Here is a 25,536-nt window from a genome sequence, read left to right on the forward strand (position 1 = left end):
CTAAACCAATTGGAAAATAAATAGACTGTTAGTCAGTTGGATGACTCTTGACCTTTAGGCAAACAGCCTTTTTGCTCTGAGCTTTCCTCTAAGACATACACCATTTTGAGTTGAACATAAATTGGTGTTCCTCCATGGTTGCTTGGGCAATATCCTGGAACTGCAAGCCCACCCCCCACCACATATCAGCACTTATGAGTGCCTTCACCACACGAACAACAGCATTTCAGAAACAAGGCTCACCAACATCTTCCCAAGGGCAATTAGGAATGGAAATTAAACTGGCCTTCTCGAGAATGTTAAAAAAAGGCATTTATACAGTTCCTTTAATTAAAAAAAAATTCCAGGGCTCTTCATGTAGTGTAATCTGAGAAAATCAACAACAAGTCAAAGAAAGAGAGATTTGATGGTGTGATTCAAACCGAAGTCAATGGCTAGGTTTTAAGGAAAGTCATAAAGGATAAATGGGTGGTGAAGAGGGAATTCTAGAACTTAGACCAGGATAGCTACATGCATAGCTGCCAATAACAGGCCAAGGGATTGGGGAAAATACAAAACACCAAGGTTGAAACACAGAATTCTCAGAGAGTGGTAGGGCTGGAAGAGCTTACAGGGAAAGGTAGGGGCCAGGCCACAAAGAACTTTGAACATGAGAATGAGAATTTTAAATTCAAGATGGTGGGAGTCTAGCAGCTAATGAAGGTCAGTGATGCGACTGTTTTTTATGAGCTGGAGTTTATGGAGGATGGGAAGTTAAAATGTTAAGAATCTGAAACAGAAGCCCAACCTGCCTTGAATTCTCCTACTGGAGGTGGAATGAGGGCCAGATGACTAGTCCACAATCAGGAGGTGAGTCGATGGTTCAAATCATTTCAAGAAATTGTGTGCTTCCATTTTAACTGGATTTCCAAATCCCCAAAGCCCAGCTGGTTAGCGGAGGCAAAAAAGACTAGATACAACAGGTAAGTACGGCATTGCTTGTGGGCCAGGAGGAGCAGGAAAGTTTCTTCCAGGCCCAACAAACTTATTTGTAAATACAGTCCCGAGCTTGGCAATCTCTGCCCAATATTCCAACCCAGCACTGACGCCCCCACTTGATCACCGACCACCCCATCACTGACTCCTGATCTGGCTCCTAATATTCAACTCTTCCCCTGAACACCCATCTCTCTCCCACTCCTCCCACCCCCCGGTCTCTGAAACCCCCAATGATCTCTTCCCGACCTCCTGATCTCCAAACCCCCTCCAATCTCCATCTCCCATGAACTTCCCTCAGCATCCCTGTTACGCCTAGGTGACGAGGGGTAGGATGGCTTCCATCTTTTCCAACTCCATGACTGACTGCAATAGATTTTTTCAGAAAAAGGATGTGCTGACCAATTCAATGAGTGGTTAACTATTTATACGCTATGACTGTAAAAGACATGCAAAGTGTTAGGAAACAGAGGTAGTTTAAGTAAGTTGTATTTGTATTTGAGAGTGTCAGGAATAGGGTATAGCTTTGAGTTTAAGTTTTATAAATTTAATGTACATTTTTCTATTTGTGGGATCTAGTTACAATTTAGAATGGAGGCAGCAGGTCTAAGGCTTTGTTTGTGTGCCTGCATTCTAATGAGACTTTATGACTCTTGGAGAGAAGGCAAAACAAACAAGATAGAAAAAAACTGTGCTGTTGCCTAGCAACTGGAAGCCCCACAGAGACAGAAAGGTCATTTCAGTTCAGTTTGAGTGCAGTTGGTTAGTGTGCTCCAAGGTTGAAGGGAGTTGTCAGCAGAAGCAGCATAACAGAGGGACAGATAGCAAGTCCCAAAGTAAATTTAGAAGCAGTGGCCAGCAGGACAGGTGAGGGAACTGCAAGGAGCAAGTTCCAAAAACTAAAGAAAAAAGCCCCCAAAACCAGGGACTGAAACAGGAAAGGTGCCCAGAGGACAGTTAAGTTAAAGGGCAAGGACAGGAACCTGGAAAAGGTCCTGTTAAGTGAAGTTAAGAGTGAGGAGCAGAGAAAGGCTCCAACTTAAAGGGAGAAAGCTGCAGGATGCAGATTTAAAGCAAAATAGGCCTGGGAGAATCCAGAAGATGCAAGGGGGCAGCCAAAAGTCTGTAACTCTTTACTATGGGCATGTGAAGTAGTGGTGTTCTGTTGGCACAGCTGAGTCAGTGAAAGAAAGTGTGTGGAAGAAAGCTTGAATGCACATGGTAATCCAGAGGAGAGGAACATCAGAAGGAGAGTTCGAGACCCTGGAGAAGACCCTTGCAGAAGGCATCTGAGGGAATGCGCAGATTAGGAGAAGATTCCAAAGCAAGTTCTTTGGGAGTGGAGATTGGAAACCCTTATGTGAAAGATGGAGTTCAGTGAGACTGGTTGGCTCATGGCGTGACAAGCGTCTGGTGGGGAGTTGATGAAAGATCCATCTGTAACAGGTGGCATCCGTCACTTGGTTTCGGAGTGTGGTGTGTCTGACCACAGGCCGACTATTAATTTACATGGACTGTGTACTTACTGTGAACATTAAAATATAAAATAGCTTTTGTAATTTGTGTTATCCTTACAATCTGTATATATTGTAAAGATATAGTTGTGGGTGAAGGAGTACTGTAATATAGTTCATATTTTCTTGTTTAATAAATGTTTTATTCTTTTGTTAAAAGTTCATCAGTTGACTCCTGTGACTGAGTTCAGTAGCCACTCTCCATGTATTTAAACAAAAAAATAAAAGTTAGGATCTATCAAGCTGGGTTCTACCCTGAAATCTGGCTTGTCCAGTAATAACGTCAGCTGGCATTATAACAAAGGGTACGGCCATAACAAAGACTATGGCATTAGTACTGAAGACTTGTGCTTCAGAACTTGCCATGCCCATAGTCAAGCTGTTCCAGTGCAGCTACAACACTGGCATCTACCCAGCAGTGTGGAAAATTTTCCAGGCATGTCCTGTACACAAAAAGCAGGACAAATCCAACCTAGCCAATTACCATCCCATCAGTCTACTCTCAATCGTCAGTAAAGTGATGGATGAGGTCATCAACAGTGCTAACGTGCCACTTGCTTAGCAATAACCTGATCACTGATGCTCAGTTTGGATTCCACCAGGGTTACTCAATTCCTGACCTCATTACAGCCTTGGTTTAACATGAACAAAAGAGCTGAACTCCAGAGGTGAGGTGAGAATGGCTGCCCTTGACATCAAGGCAGCATTGACCAAGTGTGGCATCAGGAAACCTGAGCAAACCTGAAGTCAATGGAAATCAGGGGGATTTGCTGGTTGGAATCATACCTAGCCCAAAGGAAACTTGTTGTGGTTGTTGGAGGTCAATCATCTCAGTTCCAGGACATCACTGCAGGAATTCCTCACAGTAGTGTCCTAGGCCCAACCATCTTCAGTGAATTCATCAATGACCTTCCTTCCATCATAAGGTCAGAAGTGGGGATATTCACTGATGATTGCACAATGATCAGCACCATTCATGACTCCTGAGATACTGAAGCAGTCCATGTCCAAAAGCAGCAAGACCTGGACAACATCCAGGCTTGGGCTGAAAAGTGGCAAGTAACATTAACACCACACAAGTGCCAGGCAATGACCATCTCCAGGAAAAGAGAATCTAACCATCACGCCTTGACATTCAATGGCGTTACCATTACTGAATCCCCCACTATCAACATCCTAGGGGTTACCATTGACCAGAAACTGAACTGGACTAGCCATATAAATACTGTGGCTACAACAGCAGGTCAAGGGCTAGGGGGCTAGTAAATCAACTCCTGACACTTCAAAGCCTGTCCACCATCTACAAGGCACAGGTCAGGAGTAAGATGGAATACTCTCCGCTTTCCTGGATGAGTGCAGCTCCAACAACACTCAAGAAGCTTGACACCATCCAGGACAAAGCAGCCCATCTGATTGGCACCCACTCCACAAACATTCACCACTGACGCACAGTAGCAGCAAGATGCACTGCAGGAACTCACTAAGGATCCTTAGGCAGCACCTTCCAAACCCATGACTGCTACCATCTAGAAGGACAAAAACAGCAGAAAAATGGCAATACCACAACCTGTAGGTTCCCCTCCAAGCCACTGACATCCTGACTTAGAAATATATCATTGTTCCTTCACTACTGCTGGGTCAAATTCATGGGATGTGAGCTTCACTGGCTAGGTCAGCATTCATTACCCATCCCTATTTGCCCTTGAGAAGGTGGTGATGAACTGCCTTCTTAAACCACTGCAGTTGGTGTGTTGTAGGTACACCCACAATGCTGTTAGGGAGTAAGATCCAGGATTTTGACCCAGTGACAGTAAAGGAACAGCGATATGTTTCCAAGGCAGGATGGTGAGTGGCTCAGAGGGGAACTTGCAAGTGGTGGTGTTCCCATGTGTCTGCTGCCCTTGTCCTTCTAGATGGTAGCTGGTTTGGAAGGTGCTGGCTCAGGAGCCTTGATGAGTTCCAGCAGTGTGTCTTGGAATTGGAACAAGTTGGATGGAGAGAGGCGGAGAGAGAGAGGGAGAGAGAGAGGAGGGGGGGCGCGGGAAGTCACTCGGGGTTTTGTTTCTTCAATGTCTCATTTGCTTGTACTCTGGTCTGTAGAGAAAATGGATACTTAAATACACAAAAGGGTTAGCTGGCTTATCACACATACACTCTCTCCAACTACCCAGTGACCCAAATATGGTCATAGCTAGTGGATTCCAGTTGCCTGGCTTACATGAATAGATTACATCTGGGCATATTTCTTTCATAGCCAGAGTCCCATTGTCCAAGACATTACGTCTAATGGTTTGTTTCCATCCATTTGAATATCTAGATGATTGCTGGGGCACTTTATTAATGGGGTAGGAGATGATCCCATTCATTCTCCTTCAAGGCAACTGGTCCTGGGTGAGGTTTTGCAGAAAGGTTGTTTTTAATTCAATGGCTTTCGAATGTAGAAGTTAGAGTGATACAAATGTTCAGCCATCCTTGACTGTGATTTCAAGTGCTTGGAATGTGGCTTTAGTCTTTCAAAAAATTGAGTTAGTGGTTTCCAGCTAGTAAATTCATAATGTCATTTAAATTTTATAAAGCTTAGCCACGTAACACACCCATGATCAATCTTGAATATCGCCCCTCACCCCCCCGCCCCGCACCCCTACCACTCTGTGTATACGTCCCAGTCCCTCACCCATGATCTCGATGCCCAACAACCAGAAAACCTAGCTGACCCCTAGCTGAAGCATTTTCTGGTGAACAACCTGCCCGACAGACAGCCAAGTCTGTCAATCTGGCTGGCTTCCAGTTGGAAACTCTGTTTTTAAGAAAAACATGCACACCACGGAGTTTAAACTCTTTGACACTCAAGGAAGCATGCCCTTCCAGGTTTCCCAACCATAACTCATCTGCCGCAACAACCCTCTCCGAAGCCCTCCACCAGGGCCAGTGTATCGAAAGCAGGAACTGTAATTTAGAATATTTAATTTTTAAATTTTTTTACAATAATTAAAATATGTAGGAAAGAAACTCTACACTTATAAAATGTATTTTTCAGTGCGAGAGAGTTTGGCAGTAATTAAGACACATCACATTGTTCAAAAACCACTTAAACTTGAACAGACGAGGTTTAACATTTTCTGACATGATAAATTGGTATCTATAAGTCAAGTACAGCAACTTCACACCTCTCCGTGTATTTGAATGCTGAATCTCTCTGCAAGACACTTTATAGCAAAGCTTAAGGAGGAGCTGAGCAAAAACCTCCAGATTTCCGCATTTATCCATGCCTGTGCAGTTGCTGGGAGTCCATTTTAGTCCAGAATAACTACTATTAAATAAATAGATAAGTAACTAACTTATCCCTTAATCCTAATGATAGCCTCAGTATTAGTTTTATATGAAAAACTGCACCAGTGTTTAAACAATGAAATCATGTGAAATGATCATTCAACTGCACTCTAACAAGGTAGCCATGAGAGGAACACTCAAAAAGATGATTTCTTTCCCACTCACATGACTATCAATGGCCTTATAAAATGTTTAATAATGTCTGTAACATGACTTGCAACAATGAGCCTTCACATCCATCTCACCATCAAGATATTACAACCACACAATGATTGCGAAATTTATAGCATCCTAGAATGTAATTTTAACACTGATTTGCAAAACAGTGTGAAAATGTTGTCATGTTTGTTAATTGGAATGTTTTATTTTAAGGAAACTATGTGCATATTTTAAAATTTTCTGTAGGAAATTTGTTCCATAACCTAATGTTTGTTCTGATTTTAAAAATTTTATGAATTCTACTTTATTACCTCTTTCTTGCTGCAGCTGTTGCCAGATGATATTTGGGCTCATAATTTTATAGCACTGTAAGTTCATAAGAGGTTAATCAGTTACTGAATACAAAGTTCTTGGGTGGGACTTTCCGGCCCTGACACTGGCGGGCATCATTGCGGGCGGGACAGGAAAATTTGGCGAGCCGTTGACTTTTAATAGTTCTCTAAATTTTCCTCTCCCGCCCGCAACAATGCCAGCCAGTGTCAGGGCCTGAAAATCCCATCCGTTGTCTATTACAGTGCATGGAAACATATGTAAAATTTGGGATAACAATTTGATTGCCACTTTTCTATGTGGAACTGCTTTCACATTTTACCCCCAATTGCCCCCTGCCCCTATCTCCCCCCCACCCTCTCCCGCCCAGTGCTCTAAATCTCTCTCATTTATATGACTTTCATTTTCTGACTCTATACTTTCCCCAGAGGTGCACGGAAAGATCATACAGTCCAGCAATGCCAAGGTTATCTGCTCGATTTTTGACAATTTTAACTTGCAGTCAGCAAGGACACCTGTCCCAAGCCAGTGAGGTCCTCTTGAATTATCATCAGGGTCTGATCTGCCGTTTTAACTTGAGGCCTGAACGAGAGAACAGTGGTGGCTTCCCTCCCAGGCCAAACCTGCTGGGAAAAAGATCCTGAGCCAGAAGAGGCCCAGCAAGGTAAGCTATTTTTTTTTTAGCCTTTTATTAGTTTCTTTGTAAGCCAAGAGGAACAGGAGTACTTCTCTAGGCTCCACACGGAAGCTTTGGGCCTCCCATACTCCAGGCTACTTCCTCCCTCTGCCGGCTGGGATTTCCCTCCTGGAAATTTTAACAACCGAGCAACCACTTCCCACCAATAAAGCTGGTAAGTTGACAAGTGGCATGCCAGTTAAAATAGCCCTGGCTGTTAAAATCGGTTGAGCCTGCCACCACAATTTAGATGGGCATCCTGCTAGCTTTACTACAACCCTACCCAGGAGTACATTACTCCTTTGTGCTTCAAGGCTGAGAACTCCACCTGACTGCAATCAAAAAAAAGTAGTGGCTCTTCAATGGCATTGCCTCTTAATTCTAATGCTGTTGTGAAAGATGGTCACTGTAATATAAATATGACATAGGAAACCATAAGAATGTAATGTAAGTATGCAATTATTCCTCTCAGCCCCCTTACGGCCAGAAAGTCTGTTGGACAGAGGTGATTCACACCTTGGAGATTAATACCCATGGCAGGTCATATCTCCAGGTGCCCAGGGGAAGATCTGCAATGGATCTTCGTATGGTTAAAGGTGTGATCACTGTCTTATTTATGTTACAGGGCTCCTGCCACTGTTGGGTCCAACTCTGTGTTTAAGCTGCATGATAAGTGTCGATGGGTATGCAGAATGAACAAGCACAAAGAGCAATGTCAGTTCACACACTATGCAATGCGGACATAGATAGGGATAAGGAGGAAAAGGTAGGGTGCCTGCAGATTGAAGATTGCTGTAGCACTTATATCCTGGCTCTGCAGGAATTAAGCTTACTTGAAATATTCAGATGTGAACACACTGGACCAAAAAGAGAATCAGAATTTGAGACTATCGGGCTAGTTTAGAGTAATACACAGAGGAAGGACAAGACCTGTAGCTGGTGTTTTTGGCACAGAGGTGCTGTATACCACAAATTGTTAGGCACAGAAAGGTTGAGGCATGTGTGCAGGCTGGCTGAAAGTGAGAAAGGCCAAGATCGAGGAACTGGCAGCAAGTAACTTTACCAGCGAGACTGAAATAGTTGGCCTCAATAGTACTGTCAGAATTCACCCAAATTCAAAGACAATGTTGACAAAGGGATGTCAAATGATCTTTTATTGTCTGCTGCCAGATCCTAGACAGTTCTGGTTAGCTCAGTAGAAGCACTTCTCATTCGTATTATACTGCTATTACTGGCAAGTAGGGGCAATTAGTGCTATTCACCATCTCTCAACAAGAATATACTTTCTAAATTAAAATAACTAGTTGAGTCCTAGAACTAAGATATTATGGTGAGGTAATTGTATAAGGAAAACTGTGGCACTGTTTGTTCTGGGGAGATATTGAACAGTGTAACACTGAAAACTTGGCCAGTTATGGTAAGGTAAAACAACATGACTTATGGATGCCTTAGTTGCATTAAAATTATTCTGCAGTAGCAAGATAACTAACCAGTGGGCTGGGTTTTGTGGGGTGCCATGGTCCCTGCACACCTTGGCCAAAACGTCACGAGGTGTAGCCTGCCCACATTCCCGACGCTGACCCACGGTAATTTAACGCTGGCAGCAGCATTAATTTGCTTTAAAGTGAGACTTCCGTCCCTTTCTCGGGAGGAGGCCCCGCTTAGTGAGCTGCTGGCCAACCAGATGAGGCGGCCATCACTGGCACTGCAGGCAGTTCCCAATACTGAGGAAACATGTAAGTTCGGGGTTATGGGTCTCGGCATAAGGGGGCTGGTGGAGTGAGAGGGGTGAGGACTTGGGTTCAAGAGGCCAGGGGGCAGGGTTGACGGTAGACATAACTTAGGGAGGACATACAAAGGACGACCCCCTCCCTTTCCCAACATCAGCCATGCAAGTAAAGCTACTGGGCTTCCCCTGTGGGCCTCCCCCACCACCACAGGTAAAATACCGGCTGTGGAATGATAAGGCCCTTAAATGGCTATTAATTAGCCACTTAAGGGCCTCAGTAGACCCAAGGGTGGGCAGGCCACCCAAAGCTTCCTCCGTCCTCCATAAAATTTCAGACAGGTCAGGGTAGGTGGGTGGGCAGCAGGAAGACCACCCCAATATATTTTACATGCTTCTCACCTCCAAACCTGCTGGTGGGGGAACGTAAAATCCAGCCCATGGAATAGCTGTTCCCATACTAACTTAGAGATGCTTCTATTGGCCGTTGTAAAATTGTACATACTTTAAAGGGACATCAACCTAAACTTAGCAGAACTGACAACAATTAAGTTGTTGGTTGATTATTGGGATGAAAAAGTAGCAGCTATGTGTTTATAATCTGGAGTTTTGCAGGCTTGAGAATTTAGAGGCATCTTCAATGGCTCAATAATTTGTTTTCATTTTCAGTCCAGCATTTAGGTTCTGCCAAAAGCATATCTACTATGTTATGTTCTTTAAAGGAGTTAACACCATTGCAAAATGATCTGATTTGAGATAAATCAGGGAATTGGGGATTAAATCTAAAATGGCCATATCTAGCGCAGGTTTGGGATTTGATTTATTGGTAAGCCCTAGAGCAACATTAAAAGTATTATCAATGGTGACAGAAGTATCTACTGTCGTACCAGTACAAGCATGAATCACAGAATCACAGAATTGTTACATCACAGAATTGTTACAGTGCAGAAGGAGACCATTCAGCCCATTGGGCCTGCACTGGCTCCATGAATGAAGATATTGCAAATTTTAAAACTGTATTTTTTTAAAATGGACACTGATGAACAATTAAGAGGGGGGTCAGGTGACCTTTGGAACTTCAACACAGACTATCAAGCTTCTGGAAAGCTCCGAATTGAATTATAATGAGGCAGCTCTCCCCTTGAATAGACATGCTTTAACAGCATTTTATGCCTGCTATTGTTGAAGCTTACTCCAAAACACAGAGACAATGGACTCCTAGGCTCTATGCCTCTAGGTTTGCGATGTAACAAAGGAGAGACCGGTTATCCAGAAGTTAAGTGCAAAACACCACCATTTACCTTCTATTGTATGTCAATGGTCATTAATCATGTGATTGAAACTGGTTCTCTGATACTGAAATGCTTTTATCCCAAAACTCAGAGAGACCTGGGCAGTCTACAGCATAACACCGACAGTACGACAGCTGTAGAGAAAGGCTGTGCTACCTTTGCCTGAACCAAAAGGCTTAAACATCTTTTTAAAAGCCTCCGAGCCTGTTTCCAAAGTTCCAAGTTCACCTGTAAAGAGATTGGATCTCCTGATAAAGCAGCCATGAATATGTGTCTGCATGACCTGCTGAATAGTCTTTATTTCGAAGGAACTCTGCAGTTAATCTGGATCTGACCCCAGCCATCTGAACTTACCTGAACTACAATTCCAGGCCGGCAAAAAACTCCCTTCTTCACTGCTCCACTAAATACAACATGCACCTAACAATCATAAAAAAAAGATACTATCCAATGTTCCCCAGTGATTTCAGTATGCAAGTCAAATTTGGATGAAATCTGCATTCAAATTTTTCTGAAGGAAGTAGGTCTTTGAAATGTGTGAGATGACTCACTGCACCACCTCCAAATATTCTAAAACTTAAATGTCAATGATAATAACACATCAATTCAGTCAGCATATGTTTTTATTTCAATATTGGCACTAGTTTTAAATAATTAAATAATAATTTAGTAAGTAAATAATTCACCAGTCATATTGCCATTGCTGATGTAGCAAACTACACTAATAGCTCTATAAAAACATTAACAAAAAATAAGATTTTACTCAATGATGCTACTTGTTTTTTTTAAACCTCCCTTTGTTGCTTCCCATGGTAGTAATCCCTGTTAAACAAATAGTTTATTTCTGCCCTAAAAGGGATCCTTTCAAATGTCTCCCTCCACAGAGACTCCACTTGCCAGAATCCTTCTTTGTAATCCTTCTTTCTAACTTTGCCACAGAAGGACTCATAAAGTTTCTAACAGCTTAGGAGCTAGTTCTTTTAATTTTGTGATGTGTGAGACAGCCTCAGGCATTTCTGCACAGTGTACTGCATTGACACAGATGGGCTAAATTCAAGCCGTGCGCATTTTAATGCTCAAAGCTTGGGAGTCTCGGACAACAACTGTGAGCCTCCAGCAATTCTAAAGCTTGAATGAGAGCTGAATGAATATCCTCTCATAACCGAGAAAAGAATGTCCCAGGAATGTTCAAACTTGTCATGAATCATTGCAAAAAGCCAGCTATTAGTAATTATCAAAAGCTACCCGTGCAACTGGAGGTCCCATCTGATTTGCCCAGGTTGATAAGGGAATGGTTTTGGACAGTACCTGTGCCTTAGAGACAGGCAATTTGTTAATCAGTCTGAACACAGTAGCTGAAGTGCTGGTTCAATACTAATTCAATGACTAACTAGTAAATGCAAATAAAAACTGTCCATTCTGCCAAGTGATGTAAAATGAAGAAAATAAAAACCTTTAACATTCCTTTATGACCGTCTCAGTAGGAAAATCTGAATCATGCCAATTACAGAAGCCAAAGGAATAGTGAGAGCAGGAAACATACTGAAACAAGATGGGACTACAGAGGGGAGCAGAAGTGATGAGTGCATATATAGTCTTGGTTTGAGCATTTGAATATATTTGTATGAATAATTCAGAAATCCAAATATTTGAAGTGCCTGAATGGAACTTCTAAATAATGTGTGGATCTCCAGGAATTCAGACATACATGGCACTGTTTTCACTACAGCACTGGGGATCAGGTACACATCTCCTGCACCAGACCACCCCTGACTGCGTACATATATCCTCTCATCACCAAAACATACACAAATACTAAACTCAACCTCATTCTTTTCCCACATTGGACCATCGAGGACATTGGTGACAAGGCCACTCATGCTTCCTCTAAAATAGCTGAAAGTCAAAAATCCCCGTGATAAGAAGATACAAGATCCATTAACAACAAAAAAATGATGGTTGAAAACCCATCAGCGCAGCAACAGTCCCTGTTAGAAGCAGGTGCTATTTTTGGAGGCATGAAAATCTTTGATGCTACCGAAAATTGTACTTCATGAGCACTCTGGTGAAATATATTGTCCCTCAATGCAGACATAGTGTTTTTTTAAAAAAGCTAGGGCATCAATACAATAGAGTACAACTGTTACTGAATCAGGCAAAATTTGGATTGTTTCAAAATGATAATCCAATTTAACCCAGTTCAGACCTGTTGGCATTTTGAAACGTGTTCATTCCTGGCACAGCTTATCTCATCCTCACAAATAAAAACATTGTTGGAAATACTCAGCAGGTCAGGCAGCATCTGTGGAGAAAGAGACAAAGTTAATGTTTCAGGTCGATAACATTTCTGTAACCTTGCTCATCCTTATAACAATTTCCAGGCATCATAACAAATTTTGCACTCATTTCACACTATTCAACCTGTCCCCTAAATGAGAAAACTATAAATGTTTGCTGGATCAGTTGCTCATAATGGTAGTCTGTTTGCATTCTTGGGCTCTTTCCTATATAATTCTGGACACTCATTTATTAGTCTGACAATTCGATCTATATTGACTCATTACCACATTGTGGTGTCTCCTACTGTTAACAAGGTGATAACGGCTGCAAAATGGGGTAAATATAGGAACATGGGACTTAGGAGCAGGAGTAGGCCATTCGACCTTTCGTGCCTGGGCCACCATTCGATAAGATCTTGGCTGATATGGTTGTAATCTCATCTCAACTCCACCTTCCTGTCAGTTCACATAACTCTTGACACCTTTGTCTATCAGAAATCTATCCAACTCAGCCTTGAATATATTCAGTGACCCAGCCTCCACTGCTTTTGGGGAAGTGAATTCCACAGACTAACAACCCTCTGAGGGGAAAAAAATTCCTACTCATCTCCTCTTATTCTTAAACTGTGTCCCCTAGTTTTAGTCTCCCCCACAAGAGGAAACATCTTCCCAGTATCTACCTTATCAAATCTCCTCAGGACTTTATATATTTCAATAAGATCATTCTCATTCTTCTAAACTGTGATGGGCATAGGCCCAATCTGTTCAACCTTCTTTCATTAGGCAAGCCCTTCATCCCAGGAATGAGTCGAGTGAACCTTCTCTGAACTGCTTCTAACGCAGTTATATCCTTTTTCAAATGAGACCAAAACTGTTACAATACTCCAAATGTGGTTTCATCAAGGCCCTGCTGCAGTAACACTTCTGTACTTTTAAATCACATTCCCCTTGCAATAAACACCAACATTCCATTTGCCTTCCTAATCACTTACTGTACCTGCATACTAACTTTTTGTGATACATGTACCAGGACACCCAGATCCCTCTGTATGACTGAGTTTTTCAATCTCTGTCCTTTTAAATAGTATATTGCTTTTCTATTCTTCCTGCCATCATTATTATTATTATTAATCCTTACCTCCCCATTAGCACCAGCGATATATCTGGCACAATTGTAAGGAGGGCCTATCACTGGGAGTCCAAAGTGTCCAGCTATTTCAGATGCTAGGCCCTTTTTAAGATAGAAATCAGGATCCTTTTGCATCATAGGACCCCGATTGCCATTTTTGGTAGGCACTGGTCCATTCAGGCAAGAAAAGAGAAGAGAACTTCCAAAGGTAAGAGTTCAACTATTTCTGTGGACCCCAGCGGAGCAGCATTCGACTTCACAACCACCCCTGTAACTTGCTTGAGATCTTTCCAGCCTGATTTTCAGTGGTCAGTGTGACAAGCTGCATCAGGACACCTGTTGATGCCCTACAATTCCTCTGCTGATTATAAATAAAGCCACAGCCTCAAGAGCATTGGGTCATTTTGTCACCAGAATTGATGGCCTCTGTGAATGTGAAATTATAGAAACAAGATGTCCAATGGTTCACTAACACCATGTTCTGATGTGATTTTGCGATGCTTTCTTAACAGCCTGCATCTAGATGATTTTTAAGTGTCATTAAAGGATATACAGAGTATAGATTTTTATTCGTTATCTGCAATGGAATTACTTTAACTGCACAAGGCAAATTGTCATGAAGTGAAAACCTGATAAAATCACACAACGTCACCAATTACCTTGTATCATTAGTTTATGAATGAGCCTTTTTGTTGTCACTTTGTCAATGCTATTGATGGACTGAAAGGTCACACACTGCCCTTTAAACCAGAATGTTATCCTATCTAATTTATATGATTGCATTATGGCTTTCACAGTAAAGCAGTATGTATGTTAAGATTGCAATGAAACAATCATTGTTAACAATTTAACTCATTATAACAGAAAAATGATCACACATGTTTGTCAGGATCAAGCGTCTGATTTCAGTTGCCCAATCAGAAAAACTCACAAAAGACGCATTGTACAGATTTCCTCGATTCTCATTCAGATCTCTAGAGGGGGTATTTCACAATGCTTTAACTGGGAGTTTCAAAAACTCCTGGGACCACTGCTGCCCTGCTAAAGCACTGTACATGACGTAGAATGGCACTAACAGTGACTGTGGTGAAAGCCACAGATCAGACCTCTCTCTCAGATTTATAAAGCAGAAAGTCTGGCAGCAGGTATAAGGTCAAGACTTAAAGAATGACAAGGCTCATATGAGACACATTACAAAATACATCCGTAAGTTCTTCAAAAAATTGGAAAATCATCAGATAAACTGATTCAGAGGAACTATGAGAAGAAGAAAGCCTTTGAATCTATATTCTGCTATCAACAGGTGGAATAGTTTGTGAAAACCTTTGTAAAGCCTATTGTTGCCAATTTAAGGGGGGATCGTATTCCTGGCGGTGTCTTCACGTGACCGTCCTGCCTCGAACCATCCAGCCCCAATGCACCCGTCTCAGGTGAGTCAATGAAGCCATCCTTACAGCACAAAGCTTTCCCACGCCAGTTGGAACGTGAACATTCATTATGCAATCTGATGATCCGGTGCAACAGCCTTTTTCCCATCTCCAATACTTGTATAACTAATAGATGAAAGTGTTCAAAGAAAATTTTTTTTTAAATTGTAAGGCAGCAGAAACTTTTCTCCAGGATTGCTGAAGATTAATCTTTAATTCTTGGAGATTCCAGGGCAACCCTGGGAGGTTAGCAACCCTAGTAAAGTTTTTAAACTCAATCTCCACCTCAGTTTTTCACCTTATTCCTGTGATTTGTAATCTGGTGAGTGAAAGTATGAGTTCACGCACTGCAGATGTTATGGCTTAGCCGCAAAATTCCTGAGGAAATTGACTTTTCCCCAAAGAAGTGCAGCTGAGGGGAGACCACACCGAAGTTTCAAATTCTGCACCTTCATAAAGGGCCTTTGTTGAAACACTTATGAAGAAAGGAATGGGGGAGGAAGGTTGGACAAGGTTCACGAGGTTAATTGAAAGGCGCAGGGTACCATACTGCCTGGACTTATAAGTTAAGTACTGACTGCCCAGTGGGCATGGTTGCATCTTCCTGCATCAGAGCCTGTGCCAGGTAAGTGTGACAATTAAATAAAGCCAAACCTGCTTTCACTCCTGTCCAAATATACAGCAGAGCAGATGGTAAGAAGACACTGTAACATCTGGATCCATGTATAGAAATCTGACTGAAAAATACTGTTACGCAGCAGGGAATTCAAAGATTATAGCAGAACTCTACCTCAGAATACAATTTTTAGAAGTCTCCGGTTGCAATGTTGTTAGCAATCGTCCTTCGTCCAGTGTTAGCTGCTGCACTGAATAGTAATCTGCTTCAGCTAAAGCAAAGTTAGTTCCAGTTTTCTTTTATTATTTTGTCATTAGTAGGAATACTTTCTGTCAAAAATTCTCCAGCTTCTTAGCTGCAGTTCTCATTTCCCCATTATGGTCAGTTAGCATATTTTTGCATCAGTGTCTGTCTCTGATGATTTTGTGATACTCTGACATATATGAACCTCAGGTGAGCTGAGAATTTTAGGAAAAGGAGTCATCGTTGGAAAAAGAGTAAGTCTTTTAATTCTTTAATTGTTTGACTAAAGTGTGCTACTGATAGTTTCTCACCTCACCCATTTTCATGAGTGTGAAGGCTTGCAGTGCAGGCAAAATACACAACTGTGACTATATTACCTGTTGTCCTTAGATCACCCACCTTTTAAAATCAGTCAACTTCAATAATAAAATTAAAATCAGAATCACAGAAACAATTACTTTGAACAAAACCCCTGGCAAGTCGAGTTTTAACAGCTGGCAATCACATCCTTAGCAATTTAAAACAGCAGTGTTTAGTGGCAGCAGAACTCTTACCTTGGGCTGTGCGTGATGCGAGGAAAGATGTTCACTGGCTCACTACAGCAGCGGACTGGGAAAATGCTCTGCTCAGCCCCTGCCAGCAACTTAACTTGGCTTATATGTGCAAATGGGAGGAGCTGTTCACCAACAGGAGGTGGGCAGTCGAGAAGGCAGACGAGAGTCTGACAGGCACACTGGTAGACGGGACTTCAACTTTTTGGAGAGAGATAGGAGCTAAAGCAAAGGTACAGAGCAGCTAAGAAAGTGGTAAAAGAAGAAAAGGAACACTTATTTTTAAAGTAACCAGAGTGAAAATAAATGCATTCAAGTTGATGATTGATTTAGAAGCACATTATTGTTATTCAGTCAGACTGCTTTCTTTTGCTCCCTCCTTCTCTCCCTCCCACCCATTGCCACAACCAATTCAAAGCAGCCCCACTTTTTTTTCCCTGACAGCTCTCAGTTCAGGGAGCAGCTGCTACTTTTACATGCTTTCGTCTGTTTGTATTAGTAGCTACTTGGAAAGAAAAGCACATTCTATTGAAAAAAGATCTTTATTGGAAATAAAATGCTATTGAAACATTATAATCCAAAGAATAAAAATAAAAGAGGCTATCTCAGGCTCATGGGATCAAAACTGAATTAGCAGTAGCATTTCATCAAGATGTATAATTGTGAGAAAACTGATTCAATTTAACTATGTATAACATATGACATGGGTAAAGCACAGTTACTACAATGTATGCTGAGGACTTTTTTAAATTTACTAAGAGTATGGAAATAGTATGATTTTTCTGAAAATTACAAAATTAAATGTCTGTGAAATTAATGAAATTCATTGCATGGAAAAATTATGTATTGGCTTGAAAATCAAATTTTAAGATATTAAATTTATTTTATAGTTTTTAAAATACCCTGTTTGTTTTCATCAGCTAACATCTGCAGAAATTACCTGATTTGCGTTCACTGACTATTGTAAAGCAACAGAAGACATACATAGAACTCAACACTTTATTCATGATACTGTCTGGTGAAACATAAGAAATGACCTTTCAACATGAATAAGTGTCTTTATGTATGGCAGGCAAGTGAGCTTGTGAGTGGATGGAAGGGCTGAAATTGCCAGAACATTGGGAAGCTGTCACTGACCCACCAACTTTGTAAAACATTTCCGCCTTTAACCATGGTGCAATCTGCAGTGTGCGGGAAAAATGTGGGACTGATGGAGATTACATGGAGATTAAAGGCAATATAAGTATGTTAAGTGCACATTATCACCTCCTTTAATCCTGATTTCTTACTTTAAAGGAGTATGGATGGTTTCCTGGACTTCGTGGAGTTCACCAGGGAAATCAAGGCAAGAAGGCAGCAGGATTTGAGGGAGCTGAACAAGTGACAGGCAAGAAATGGTTTAAAAACTGAGACCCTACACCTGCTTTCTTGCCTAGGTGAAAGGGTTTTGCTGAAAAGACATGTTCTGTGTCTGTGCTTTCTCTGTTTTGGAAGGGATTTCCATTACTTTGGAAGTCATTTCTGCCACTTTTTTTGGTCAACCCTTCCCAGTTGTCAACCTCCTATTCAGCATGGAAGTTGCTTATTATTGTATTTTATGGCATGCAGGTGGTGGATAATAACAGGGCATTTACTTGAGCCCTTATAAATAGACATAAACTAAAGCAAACTGTGGTGTTTGTAATCTGCTGCTCACTAGTGCATTTGCCAGTGTGCCTGATGTCATGTTTGCCAGGGCTCTGACTTATGGGCACTTCTCAACAGATGAAGCCAGTCAGAATGAGCGGATGCTTGACTTTCTGAGCCTGGCTGGTTTTCCGCAGGTCCAGGGAGTCATCAACTGCACATATGTGGCAACCAAAATGCCCTCAGGTCACCCTGGAGATTTCATCAAATAAAAGGGATTCCAGTCCATCAATGTTCAGCTCGTCTGAAACCGCAAAAAGATCAGCATGCATGTTTGAGCAAAATTCTCAGGGAGCTGTCACGATGTTTTCATCCTGTTTTCATTTCCCCTTACTGATGGTTCTTGACTTGAGGATTTTATAAAGGGCAAAATTACATAGACACCGGGTTTGGCTCAACCACAAACTCGTTTATTAAAACATTACACAACACTTAATTGGTTAGCCCGATTTAAATCCCTCCACGATTAACCTTGGCTCCCCGTAAATACATCAAAATGCACCCACGGCTTATTAAAAAGTCTCTACCGAAAAACCACAGGCAAAACATAACGTTTCTGTCCGCAGCCTTCCTCAATTCAACCCAACCTCCTCAGGGTTTGGTTGTTACCCTTAAACCATCTTTTAAACCTCAGCCCCAATGCCCCTTGGATTTGGCTGATAACTTACAGCTCCCCACAAGGTTGGCCCTTCCAGCAAAAGTTGCAGTTACGCAAATCAGAATTCTCTGCTCTGATTGCTCAGATGCTTTTGCCTGATGCTCCTTGGGTTTTGGAGATTGTGAGGGCCACACTATAAACTGTCCCACTTGCACCTATGCAGAGGTAGACCCAGTCATCGGGGCAGGAGGCAGCACATGAGCTACTGACTTGGATTGGGGGTCGGCAAGGGGTGAGGAGTGACAGTGCTTCCCCACTTCCATGTCCACTTCCTCCATCTTCCCATTCCTGATCCACCCACACTTCCCTGTTAGCAGTGCGCTGGAGAGCACCTTGTTGGACTTCAGTGAGGTGCTAAGTCAAGGCTAGATTTTCATCAGTTCTGTTTAAGGTGGCAGTCTGAATATCAAGGCCAGCATGTACTCGGTTGCTTGTGGTATCTGATGCTCCATGCAAATGCTCACTCTTTCCATGGATGTAGACATCAGTTCAAAGGCGTGAGACATTAAAGCACACATATTAGATAGGGACTCCTCCAATCTCTTTCCAATTGTGCGTATTTCCCATGGAATTGCTGATGGAGCCTCACACATTTTCTGCTGCTGCTCTAGGATTCTCCCCTTCATCCTCAGTTTCCAAGGCTCAGCATCTTCATCCAGCTCAACAGAGATGTCCCATGCTTTCTCATGGGGATTCTCCACTCCTTTCTCTACCTCCAGCACCTGCTCCTGTTCACATCCTACTGATGTGTGAGACCCTAATTACCTGTCTTGGTGATGAGTGTCTCTGAGCTGACGGATAGTCTGTATGGGTCCTTTAACAGTGAGCAACCTCCTCTTGCACCATGCCCGGTGGGATGCTTGAGGTGCCTGTTGGAGATGAAAGACTTGATTCAGAACTGTCACGGTAAGAGGTTACTAAGTCAGCATTGTGCACAGTACCGTACTTTTCAGTGGCTGCTGACATCAAGATGAGTGTTGTATGCCATGTGACATGTATTTAATTCTGTCAACAGGTAATTGGGAGACCTCCCTTTCTCCATGTACAATGGCCATGCATGTCAAGACTCAGCTTACCTCCCATATTACCTCCTCTGTGGTTGTCAGTATGGAGATGACTGAAGGGTTACGATTGATTCTTGGCTTCCTCCTTCAATGAAAGAAAGAGACCCCTGAGTATGGGAAATGAAATGTGTTGAGAAGATGGAAGGACAGCATTTGTGGACACTCGATGTGAAGGATAGGTTTGACATCGCATCAAGATGAGAAGGAGTGTCAATGGTGGATGTTCAGATGTGGATGTGAAGAGGTGAATGAACAGAAAGTGATTGGTGCATCCACAGGGTAAGTTGGTAAGAGGAGCGCTGTGCAGGAAAAGGCTTGGGAAGGCCAAGTCAGGGGGTTTTGGGGTAAGATGCTCATAATGACTAATAACTTTTTTGAAAGTGCCATGCCACTCAACTCAGTGCACATGGGGAGGGGGGGTGGGGGTGCCGTCATGTAGCAAGCTCCTCCCAAGCTCCCCCTACATCACTAAAATAATGAATTGAATGAGAATTGAATGAGAAGAGCCCTACCACTTGTTTCATGCTTCAGCCTCCCAGTGCTAGGCCTCTGTAAGAGCTACAACAGCTCAGCGATCAGAATCAATGGGCGCTTATTATGATTAAAGCCAATTTTCCCAAATTACAATCTGCCCCAAAAGTATCTATTTGCGGGTGTGTCAGAGTAAATGTAAGAGTTTGGATCCATTTTGAACCCAAATGGTTCTTAAAAGTTAATGCTAAAAATATCTCACAAAATCTTGCATCTAGCATCCAACCAACACACTTCCTCCATTACACTTAAGACATTGTACTTCACAGCACCATAAAATTTAAGAAAAAGAAAATCAGTTCTTTCTGCTGGTTTTTCTGCATTTCATAACCTAACCTGTTCCAAAAAGCAGAAATCCAGGGTTTACTAGTGGCTGCAAATCTACAGAAACTTTGCTACTGTAAGCCTCAAACTACATTCGAGGTGTGAACATTTAGGCTTTGTCAACGCGAATATCTCACCAGTGACATTGAAGAGACAGGCTACATTAAACACTGCTCCATATTGGAAGCTAAATATCATGACAGGAACAACAACTTACATTTCTATAGCTCAGGTTAACTGTAAGTAGCACCAAGGTGATTGGCTAGTATCAATATATAATGTTTGTGCATTTGATCGTGGGGCATTATATTGTATAAAGAAGGCCATTGTGTTCTCTCAAATGATATCATTGTAATGCATGAAAGATTATATTTTCCATTAATCAACTGTAGATTCAATTTCTGTGACCTGGACCTGTTTGGTGCTGACACTAATTTGGCTATCTCACTTAGAGAGATCATAAGGATGACTGGTGCGGGGAACATGCTGCTTGGGATTGGAGTTTTAAGATGCAATTTGGGGCAGAGCATACAAAACTTTACACTGTAACTGGTTGTGCTATAACTGGCTTGGATATGCTGACTTGTTTGAAATAAAATCAATTATCTAATAATTTAAATTACGCAATGCATATAAAACAGCACTAGAAGCATTTTGTGCACGAATGCGTTTAGAAGTAAATGAAATTTGAACTAAGTAACCTCGATTTAGGAGGTGTAGACTGATGAGTACAAAATCTACACCCCCCAAAACAAAATTCCATTTATCTTGAAGTGGCTGTCATAAATGCAATCGTTCAATGAAGACAAAAACAGACAAACTCTGGAAACATTAATGTAATGATCAATGGATGAATAATTCAGAGGCTTGCACTATCTAAAGAGTTCAAATTCTAACATGGCAGTTTGAACATTTGCGGTAGAATTTACACCAGTGGGATTTTCCAGTCCCACTGAAGTGGATGGAATTTAGAATGGCTCGCCGCATTCTATGGCCCCGTCCCCACTGGAACGGGATCTTAAAATTCCAGCCTTGAATTCAGTTTAAAAAGAATTGGAAATGAAAAGCTGATACCAGTAAAAGTGAGTGTGAGGCTGTTGGCTTGTCATAAGTTAGGGAAGGGAACTTGGTGTTACTTCCCCAACCTGACCTATATGTGACTCCAGTCCCATAACAAAATGGTTGACTTGTAAGCGTCCTCTGAAGACGATTGGCAAACCACCCAATTAGATGCAACTGCTACACACAATATGGACTGCAATGGATCAAGAAGAAGGTCCACAAACACCTGCTGAGAGCAACTAGAGGCAATAAATATTGGCTTTGTGAGACTAACCTGCATTCCGAGAAATATTTTTTAAAATCTGTAATTTTTATGTTTTATTATGAGAAAAGGGAGCAAGTTCAATGGAAAAGACAGTGGTAAATTGTGATATTGCTGTGAAGCTTTGTGTTTTCAGGATTACATTTTAGGAATCAGCCACATTCCTTCCATAAAAGCAAAATGATTCCTTCCACGGTTTGTTATCTATTAAAACTAATTAATGGAAAATTGTGGTGGAACATGCCCAAATTCCTTAAATGTACTCTCATTGGACATGTGATTTTGTAAAATTACCCATACACCTTCCTGGAGTTCACATAATTGTGATAACCTGTGACCTGGAAGCAGTACAGTAAGGAACATTTAAAGTTTTGTTAAAATGTCAGGAAACCTGTCATTGTTTTTAAGAGTGTTTGAAAAGGGCTTTTAAGAATTTTCATCAATTGCAAAGATATCAATTGTAATTTTCTTGGATAGTAAGAAATACTACCCATGTAACCTTGCAACCCTTAACCTGGAAGCAGTATCAACAGGAAAGGAATTAAGAAAATAAACCTGTGGCTAGACACAGAGAAGGCAGACAAAGAAGCTATTGCTGTAAAGAACAAAGGAGAGCTGCAATCACAAAGGAGAACTACAAGCATAGGAGCTAGAGGGTGAAGGTAATCAGTGCACAGATGCAGACACAAAGAGAAAGCAGACAGAGACAGAAAAATGAACAAAGAGAATTCTTGTAAGGAGAAGAAACAAATCACCCTCAGGAAGAGGTCAGCTTTTTTGTTAGCAGTTAAAGAGACAGGAGCTCTTGGTGGAACAGTGTGAGCTGGCTACAATGCCCTAAAATGTGGAAAGATGTGTGAATAGCTTGGAGATGGCAAGGAGTTGGGTATTTTCTGAGAAATGGCCAAACCGTGAACTGAGGTACCATTGTTGGTCATTTGAAAAGAAACTCTGGAAAGCTATACCATCAGGACTGTCATGACATGAGAGAGAGAGGGCTGGTCGATGCTAATCATACTGGTGAAACTCAAAAGGCAAAAGCTGTTGTCAGATAGGACTCCGGATCTACCCTGAGTGAATAAAGAACGGCATATTATGGAACTGTGTAACTATGAAGTGCCACATATCTGGGGGAGTGATGTGGGTGCTTATGGTTGTGTAAGACATATCTTTGTTGTATCGATTATTTAAAATGAAATTTACCCTTTTAATCTGAAGTATCATTTGCCTGTTAATTCCTGTGTAATTTTCATTGGTCTGATTCATGTCAAAGTAAAGCTACAAATTGTGGAATCTCTGTGGCAATTTATTCATTTAGGGGTCAGTTAGTAAATTTGGTTATTTTGGTTTATGGTTTCCTCATGGGGATCATAATATAATAAATTGCTCAATATTTCTCCTGCATTTGTGACAGCTTCTTATAGTCCTGTGATTTTAATCAATCATTAGCTCTATGCCAATCACACTACCCTAGCTCCTCTGATGGCTCAGTGGATTAATGCTTTGCACACAGTGGAATTGAATGGTGGTATTAGTACAGAGGAAGGTCCCAGTTTTTATCCATGGGTGGGTTGGTTAACTAGTCTCAGCCAGGCAGGTAATGGAGGCAACACAATTGGCCTATCTGTCCCCAGGATCAGGGAGGGGAAAGTCATGCAAAGGGATCAAGGCAGCAACTGCTGCTGTATAGTATGCATGTAAGTAGATGTAGGATGAGAGTAGGATCAAGGTTAACCTTGATGAACCCTAGGGTGATATAGATTACAATACTTACCATCCAGGCTTATATGTGAGGAGTGACTATTTGGATCAAATACTAGAAAGGTGTGACATTACCATGTGACTTTGGTCTCAGGATACGAGGAGGAAAATTCCACCAAGGATTTTGGGTGGTCTCCTTTTATGTGGCTTCAGAGGTGAAAATTCTTTTTGTCTCATGGATGTAGCCTTGAACTGTGGCATGGCCAGGGTCAGGGTTATTTACATATTGCAGGCTCTTTCCATAACTGACAGAATTCCCACCTCAGTTGAGGGGAGGGGAATGAATTTTGCCCCAGTTTTGCCACAACATTAGGGCACTCATAGACTCAATCCAAAATGATTCAAATGCTGCTGCTTTTGCAATGGACCAATTTCACAAAAACAATTGATTGGTCTATGATTGATTGATTTCAGGAAATCAGTCTTTTAAAGAGTAAGACCGACAAAATTCTGGGTTTTGGGAGGGCACAAGATCTGCATCTTCATAGGCCCAGGAGTTCCTGACAGGGCGATTTATGCTGGGCTTTTGTTGAAGATGCATCTAGTTACAAACTCTGTAAAGTTTCATATTGCTCTGAAGTAGTGTCCTCACTCTCAGTGCAGATGACGGAGTCATGATGAGATGACATTAACTATCCTGAATCTAGGTACATCCACCTTCTCTTGTGTCCTTGAGAATGTGCAACACTTTTCCATAGGCACAGTTTGCCAGCACCTGATCATCAAGGTAAAAATACTTGATTTAAGGGATGTGACTCACTAAAGTTGCGTGTGGAGATTTTTGGCCATATCTTGGGATACACTGCAGGTATCACAAAAGGAAAACAATTACAGTCACACTCAGGAGATCTTCCCCTGCTAGCTGCATTAACTCTGAAAGTATTCTATTTCAACACAATCACTGAGATAAGACCTGAAGTCTCCAAGGTGGACTTCAGAAAGTGATTCCCACTTTAACTGAGTTATATATTAGAGGAAGAAGAGCAGCAGGAGGCTGTAAGGAATGCTATAGTAATCAAGCAGCACCAGAGGAGTGCCACTCACTCCCAGCACAACTCATCCAGCAGGATGAATAGACTCAGATGCACCTTCTGAAATCTTCTAGGAGCCCTATTTCAGGAGGCAGTGCCTTGTGTCCAGACAGCATGCAGGGGTAGAGCAAGCAGGAATGTTCCAGGTTATGGTAAATTCCAAGTCGCAGCCGTGCACCAGATCGAGGTCATTATAGATCTAAAGCTAATTCAGGAATGTGGAAATCCTTGACTGCATATATGATAGAAATGGAAACAGAAGTTGATGTTATCGAAAAGGAAGGTCAAGAGATGTAATCAGTCAGAGACCAAGAAAAACAGCACATGGAAGATGAGAGTAAAATGACTGAAGATATAAATCCAGCGCCCACATTAAAAATGAAAATCAGATATTCACAAATTACTTGCATCATTGATACAATTGCAGCCATTTCTGTTATCTCTGAAGGCGAGTACAAGATGTCCCAAAATCTCATTCCTTTACTCAAAACTGGTGTGAAACTGACCAGTTATTCCAATAATAGTATTGTAGTGTTAGGTGAAGTTAGTGTTAGAGTGGAATACAATAACGCACCCTATTGCTTGCCATCGGTAGTAGTAGAAGGGAACAAAGTGTCCCTGATGGAATGGAATTAACTTAAGAAAATACAGTCAAACTGGGCCAATAGGGATCACAAGAGCAACATTGAGGAAGCACGCAAAGTGGTCTTTGAGCAAGGGGGACCAAATGATAAAATTAGGCATTAAGGCCAAAGTCACAGTAAAGGACAATGTGCATTTTCAAGGCTAGGCCAGTGTGTTATGCACAATCAGATTTAGTAAGTAAAGTGTTGGTGAAAACTTGTGAAGTGTGTCTCAGAATGAGAAATGATCCAACCAAGGTTCCTTTCATTCCATGGTCCGAACTGAC

General features: G+C 41.7%; 1 protein-coding gene and 1 long non-coding RNA gene across 3 annotated transcripts in view; one reads left to right on the plus strand and one right to left on the minus strand.

The window, feature by feature from the left end:
- LOC144691721 (uncharacterized) overlaps positions 1-16,820 on the minus strand; it is a 183,545-nt gene extending 166,725 nt beyond the window's left edge. For both annotated transcript variants that reach the window (XM_078560108.1, XM_078560109.1), the window contains exon 1: positions 16,251-16,820. The gene's annotated coding sequence lies outside the window, so the exon portion shown is untranslated. The remainder of the gene's footprint in view (positions 1-16,250) is intronic.
- A 587-nt stretch (positions 16,821-17,407) lies between these two features.
- On the plus strand, positions 17,408-23,230 carry LOC144691726 (uncharacterized). Its single transcript, XR_013579196.1, has 3 exons — positions 17,408-17,634; positions 19,607-19,934; positions 20,903-23,230. It is a non-coding gene; the product is annotated as an uncharacterized LOC144691726 (long non-coding RNA).
- Positions 23,231-25,536: the final 2,306 nt, after the last annotated feature.

Source organism: Cetorhinus maximus, chromosome 16 (assembly GCF_964194155.1).
Source record: "Cetorhinus maximus chromosome 16, sCetMax3.hap1.1, whole genome shotgun sequence".
Classification (NCBI taxonomy): Eukaryota; Metazoa; Chordata; class Chondrichthyes; order Lamniformes; family Cetorhinidae; genus Cetorhinus; species Cetorhinus maximus.